At 36.1% G+C, this 7404-nt stretch overlaps 1 long non-coding RNA gene across 1 annotated transcript; it reads left to right on the top strand.

Annotated features, from left to right (window-relative positions):
- The first annotated feature begins 298 nt into the window (after nt 1-298).
- On the top strand, nt 299-6668 carry LOC127841565 (uncharacterized). Its single transcript, XR_008031109.1, has 2 exons — nt 299-4349; nt 4632-6668. It is a non-coding gene; the product is annotated as an uncharacterized LOC127841565 (long non-coding RNA).
- Nucleotides 6669-7404: the final 736 nt, after the last annotated feature.

Here is a 7404-nt window from a genome sequence, read left to right as displayed (position 1 = left end):
ATTCACATTTTACACAGCGGTTAGAGTTGCGCCCCATTTGAAAAGTTTTGTTTACTTTCTACGCAACAATGTCCGGCGAAAATAAATGGCCGAAAATGAAAGGCTCGACAATATCAAAAGATATTTCCAGCGAAAATAAAAGGCACTAGCTATTGGGAACGGCACCTAAAATCGTTCGGAACGGTAGATATCGAGATTGGGAAAGGTCCGGTGCTAAAATTGGGAAGCCTCCGGTAGGCTTTGGGAAAGGTACCGTTCCCCGGTACTAGTTAAAGAAGGAAAAAAAACGCTGGGTCAAATGCTTGGCCGGGCCATAGCTTTGTTTTTTATTGTGAGATTTTAAAATCATTTGGCACATTTGTTCACCATCATTGAACAGTGTGTCGGGCGAAAGAATTACGTCGATATTTCCAAGAACAAGGGCACAATTTGAGTTTAAAGGTAAAAAATGGCCATAATTGAGCTTGTCTGGGCAATAACTATGTTGTTTATTGTGCGATTTTAAAATCGTTGGCTCTTTTGTTCACCATCATTTGACAGTGTGTCGCGCGAAAGAATTACGTCGATATCTTCAAACTCAAGTTCGTAGTTTTAGTTCAAAGGTCAAAAATGGCAATAAATTATCTTGTCTGGGCCATAAATATGTCATTCATTGTAAGATTTTAAAATGACTCTGTACATCAATTTTGTTCAAAGTCATTGGAAGGCTTGTCATGTGAAACAATTCAAGAGTTCAAAGGTCAAAATGGCTATAAATGATAATGGCATAATGATTCTTAAAAAATCGCCATAAATTGTATTATCTTGTTTTGTGAAGACAGCATACAAAATAGTCTGTGTCAATGCGTTATGTGGGGGTATATGTCACGTCTGTGACAAAGCTCCAGTTGGCATGCATGTGCATCTTGTGAAGCTGCACATATTGAGTGGTGAAAAGTGAAGGTCAAGGTAATCCTTCAAGGTTAAATGTTAAATATATTGCTTCTGTCCGTCCGTCTGAAAACTTTAAAATTGGCCATAACTTTTGAGCTCACCTGAGTGCAACATGCTCATGGTGAGCTTTTGTGATTGCCTTTTGTCCGTTGTGCGTTGTATGTCGTCAACATTTTGCCTTGTGAACACTCTAGATGCCACATTTATTGTCTGATCTTCATGAAATTTTGCAGAACATTTGTCACATTGATACCTCGACTGAGTTCGAAACTGGGTCATGCTGGGTCAAAAATTAGGTCACTAGGTCAAAAAAAAAACAAAAAACTTGTGAACACTGTAGAAGTCCAATCTTCATGTAACTTTGTCAAAATGTTTGTCTAAGTGATATTTTGGTTGAGTTAAAAATTGGTTCCGGTCCGTTGAAAAACATGGCCGCCAGGGGCGGGGCAGTTTTCCTTATATGGCTATAGAGAAACCTTGTGAACACTTTAGAAGTCAAAATGTTTGCCTAATCATCATGAAACTTGGTCAAAACATTGGTTTTATTTATATTTTGGACGAGTTCAAATGGTCCAGATCAGTGAAAAAACATGGCCGCCAAGGGGCGGGGGAGTTTTCCTTATGTCTTTAGTTAAACATTGCTAACACTCTAGAGGCCACATTTATTGTCCATTCTTCATGAAATTTGGTCAGAAGTTTGGTCTCAATGATATCTTAGACGAGCTGAAAATGGTTACGTTTGCTTGAAAAACATGGCTGCCAAAGGGCGGGGCATTTTTCCTTATATGGCTATATATGGCTATAGTAAAACGTTGTGAACACTCTAGAGGCCACATTTATTGTCCAATCTTCATGAAATTTGGTCAGAATATTTGTCTCATTAATATCTTGGATGGGTTTGAAAATGGTTATGTTTGCTTGAAAAACATGGCTGCCAAGGGGCGGGGCATTTTTTCCTTATAAAAATGGCTATTGTAAAATCTTGTTAACACTCTTGAGGCCACATTTATATTCCGATCTTCATGAAACTTGGTCAGAATATTCATCCCAAAAAATATAGTAGACAAGTTAAAAAATGATGCTGGTTGGTTGAAAAACATGTCCGCCAGGGGGTGGGGCATTTTACCTTATATGGCTATAGTAAAACTTTGTTAACACTCTATAGGCCACATTTATTTTCTTATCTTCATGAAACTTGGTCAGAAGATTTGTCCTAATGATATCTAGGATTAGTTCAAAAATAGTTTTGTTTGCTTAAAAAACATGGCCACCAGGGGGCGGGGCATTTTTCCTAATATGGTTATGTATCATGCTTTACTAAAACATTGTTAACACTCTGTAGGCCACATTTATTTTCCGATTATTATGAAACTTGGTCAGATGATTTGTCCAAATGATATCTTGGATGAGTTCAAAAATGGTTCTAGTTGGTGAAAAAACATGGCCACTAAGGGGCGTGGCATTTTTCCTTATATGGCTAAAGTAAAACCCTGTTAAAACTCTAGAAGCCATATTTATTGTACGATCATCATGACACTTTGTCAGAAGATTTGTCCCAATGATATTTGGACAAGTTTGAAATTGGTTCCAGTTGCTAAGAAAAACATGGCCACCAGTGGGCGGGGCATTTTTCCTTATATGGACTTATGAATCTTCTTGAAACTTTGTCAGTATATTAGTTTAAATGATATCTTGGATGTGTATTTCACGTTGACATTTGAAGCTTTAACTTTGTATGATTCTAAATATGTGTCAATGCTGTCAGTTGAATTTTGCAATATGAAGTTTTACATTTTTTGTAGATTAAATAATTTGTAAAATGTTGCAGTTTCGTCAATCAGTTTTATAAGATATTGAGCTTTAGTTATGATGCAGATTGTAAGATTCTTAATATCTTTCAATATTGTGGATAAGTTTTTGAGATATCAAGCTTTGAGTTTTATGCAAATTGTATGATTTTAAAATGTTTCAATGGTGTTGATCAGTGTAATGAAGATTGCATAATTTTTATGCTTTAATACTGTCTATTGGTTTTCAAAATGAAAGACTTTGATTTTGTAAGTGCACTTTTATCTCCTGAAAGATTCTTTTCTAGTGTTTAGTTTATATTTTAAGGCTGTTTGCAAACTCGAAGTGAAAACAGTTCTATTACAATTTGGTAAGGACATGACATTGCATATCTGATTTTAAAATGTACTTTGCTGGCAACGTGTAATTTTCTGAAATGTCTTAGTAAGACTGTTGTTTGCAATCAAAAGGTCTGTGCTTCAAATACAGGGTAATGCATGTTTTTTGTCCAAATTTATGGCGATTCAGACATTGTTCTATGTAAATTTGGGGTTTGCTTGAAGGTTCAGTCTATTTTTATGTCCCTCACTATAGTAGTGGGGGACATATTGTTTTTGTCCTGTCTGTTGGTTGGTTGGTTGGTTGATCTGTTTACGCCAACTTTAACATTTGCAATAACTTTTGCAATATTGAAGATAGCAACTTGATATTTGGCATGCATATGTATCTCATAGAGCTGCACATTTTAATTTTCTGAAAGGTCAAGGTCAGAGGTCAAATATATGTGGCCAAAATCGCTCATTTTATGAATGCTTTTGCAATATTGAAGATAGCAACTTCATATTTGGCAAGCATGTGTATCTCATGGAGCTGCACATTTTGAGTGGTGAAAGGTCAAGGTCATAATTCAATGTCATAGGTCGAATATATGGCTTCAAAGCGGCGCAGTAAGGGGGATTGTGTTTTATGAACACAGCTCTTGTTGTTAACTGCCTTTTTAGTCCCTTACCAGTGTTTCACTAAAGTCCGTGTACTTTGGACTCATTTCAAGTTGACATTTGAAGCTTTAACTTTGTATGATTCTAAATATGTGTCAATGCTGTCGGTTGAATTTTGAAATATGAAGTTTTTCATTTTTTGTAGATTAAATAATTTGTAAAATGTTGCAGTTTAGTCAATCAGTTTTATAAGATATTGAGCTTTAGTTATGATGCAGATTGTAAGATTCTTAATATCTTTCAATATTGTGGATAAGTTTTTGAGATATCAAGCTTTGAATTTTATGCAAATTGTATGATTTAAAATGTTTTAATTTGTTGATCAGTGTACTGAAGATTGTATACTTTTTATATGTTATAATTCTGTCTATTGGTTTTCAAAATGAAAGACTTTGATTTTGTAAGTGCACTTTTATCTCATTATGCCCCCCTTCGAAGAAGAGGGGGTATATTGCTTTGCTCATGTCGGTCGGTCTGTCGGTATGTCAGTCTGTCGGTCCGTCCACCAGGTGGTTGTCAGACGATAACTCAAGAACGCTTGGGCCTAGGATCATGAAACTTCATAGGTACATTGATCATGACTCGCAGATGACCCCTATTGATTTTGAGGTCACTAGGTCAAAGGTCAAGGTCACGGTGACCCAAAATAGTAAAATGGTTTTTGAATGATAACTCAAGAAAGCATACGCCTAGGATCATGAAACTTCATGGGTAGATTGATCATGACTCGCAGATGACCCCTATTGATTTTGAGGTCAAAGGTCAAGGTCACGGTGACCCAAAATAGTAAAATGGTTTCCGGATGATAACTCAAAAATTCATACGCCTAGGATCATGAAACTTCATGGCTAGATTGATCATGACTCGCAGATGACCCCTTTTGATTTTGAGGTCACTAGGTCAAAGGTCAAGGTCACGGTGACCCGAAATAGTAAAATGGTTTTCGGATGATAACTCAAGAACGCATATGCCTAGGATCATGAAACTTCACAGGTAGATTGATCATTGCTCACAGATGACCCTTATTGATTTTAAGGTCACAAGGTCAAGGTCACGGTGACCCGAAATAGTAAAATGATTTTCGGATGATAACTCAAGAACGCTTTTGCCTAGGATCATGACACTTCATAGGTACATTGATCGTGACTCACAGATGACCCCTATTGATTTTCAGGTCACTAGGTCAAAGGTCAAGGTCACAGTGACAAAAAACGTATTCACACAATGGCTGCCACTACAACGGACAGCCCATATGGGGGGCATGCATGTTTTACAAACAGCCCTTGTTAAAGATTCTTTTCTAGTGTTTAGTTTATATTTTAAGGCTGTTTGCAAACTCGAAGTGAAAACCGCTCTAGTACAATTTGGTAAGGACATGACATTGCATATCTGATTTAAAAATGTACTTTGCTGGCAACGTGTAATTTTCAGAAATGTCTTAGTAAGTAAGACTGTTGTTTGCAATCAAAAGGTATGTGCTTCAAATCCAGGAAAATGCATGTTTTTTGTCCAAATTTATGTCAATTCAGACATTGTTCTGTGTAAATATGGGGTTTGCTTGTAGGATCAGTCTATTTTTATGTCCCCCACTATAGTAGTGGGGGACATGTTGTTTTTGCTCTGTCGGTCTGTTGATTGGTTGGTTGGTCTGTTTATGCCAACTTTAACATTTTGCAATAACTTGCAATATTGAAAGTAGCAACTTGATATTTGGCATGCAAATGCATCTCCTGAAGCTGCACATTATCATTGGTGAAAGGTCAAGGTCATCCTTCAAGGTCAGAGGTCAAATATATGTGCCCTTAATCGCTCATTTTATGAATACTTTTGCAATATTGAAGATAGCAACTTGATATTTTGCAAGCATGTGTATCTCATTGAGCTGCACATTTTGAGTGTTGAAAGGTCAAGGTCATCCTTCAAGGTCAGAGGTCAAATATATGTGGCCCAAATCGCTTATTTTATTAATACTTTTGCAATATTGAAGATAGCAACTTGAAATTTGGCATGCATGTGTATCTCATGGAGCTGCAAATTTTGAGTGTTGAAAGGTCAAAGTCATCCTTCAAGGTCAGAGGTTAAATATATGTGGCCCAAATCGCTTATTTTATGAATACGTTTGCACTATTGAAGATAGCAACTTGATATTTGGCATGCATATGTATCTCATAGAGCTGCACATTTTGAGTGGTGAAAGGTCAAGGTCATCCTTCAAGGTCAAATATATGGGTCAAAATTGCTCATGTTATGTTACTTCTGCAATATTGAAGCTAGCAATTTTATATTTGACATGCATGTGTATCTCATGGAGCTGCACATTTTGAGTGGTGAAGGGTCAAGGTCATCCTTCAAGGTCAAACGTTATATAAGGGGACATTGGGTTTCACAAACGCATCTTGTTGTGTATGTAATTAATTTTGCTTAATTTTTGTGATCCCCCGCCAACAGCGGAGGGATATTAATTTGGCATTGTCCGTCTTTCCGTCTGTCCGTCCGGCACTTTTGTGTCCGGAACCATATTTTGGAAGTGCTTTGGCAGATTTCATTGAAACTTGGCATGAGTATATATATATATGGATAAGAGGATGATGCACGCCAAATGGCATTGTACATCCTTGAATAATAGCGGAGTTATGACCCTTTGTATTTGAAAAAAATGCTTTTTTTGTGTGTCCAGAGCCATAACTTGTATCCAGAAGTATAATGGCGGGGGATATCAATTCAACGAATTTGCTTGTTAAATCAGTTTTTATTTTCATGATAATCATTTAGTTCGTACTGCAACTTATGATGGATTGTTACTACTATCTCCAATTATTTGTTTGTCATGGGTCCGTCACCATTTATCTCTTATATAATACTTGAATTGAGCATTTCACAATCTGACAATCATGCATATCATTTATTAGTTTCATAATAAAACGTCTGACAAGGGTCAGATAATTTTAACATATATTGTTGTTATAATTTGTCATGTGTTGTATGAATAAATGACACTTCCATGATAGAGAAAATTTAAATATATTTTTAAAGACATTTGTAAAATGAAAATGAAATAACTATACATTTTTCAGTGGCTAGTCGTACGGCTAGACAAGAGGCTAGCCGCACGGCCCCGTACGGGTAGACAATAGGTTTGCCGTACGGCTCTGTACGTATAGCCTTTCCTATGGATATTGTCTAAGTTAAAGACAACCATTTTCAGTGAACTGATAAATTGCTTGTATGAAACCATATATTTATCCATTGTCTGAACGACAATTAAATTATTTGTGTGACTCCATTTCTGAGAAGTACCTTGGCCGTCATTGAATTTCATAATATCGATGCCGCAACTAATTAAAACAGTTTTCACTCCTTACATAGGAAAGTCGTCTTATTAAAGAATCAAATTAAAAACCGATTTAAATTATGTGTGTAAGTCAATTTCTAGAACGTAACTTTGACGGCTGTCGTCATTAAATTTCAAAATATCGATGCCGCAACTCTTTATTACAGGTTTTTCACGCCTTAGGAACGTCGACTAATTAATGAATCAAATAAGCAACCGTATGACATGAAAGGAAGCCGTGAAAGATGAAGAATTTTTAAAGCGAGATTATACGATTTTTTCAAATATTTATTAATTTACATAAAATGTGTAAAAAAAACAATTTATTAAACATATATTTGAACATAAACTTAG

Source organism: Dreissena polymorpha, chromosome 8 (genome assembly GCF_020536995.1).
Source record: "Dreissena polymorpha isolate Duluth1 chromosome 8, UMN_Dpol_1.0, whole genome shotgun sequence".
NCBI lineage: Eukaryota > Metazoa > Mollusca > Bivalvia > Myida > Dreissenidae > Dreissena > Dreissena polymorpha.
The sequence above is the reverse complement of the archived record's forward strand: the minus strand, read 5'-3'. Positions and strand labels throughout refer to the sequence as shown.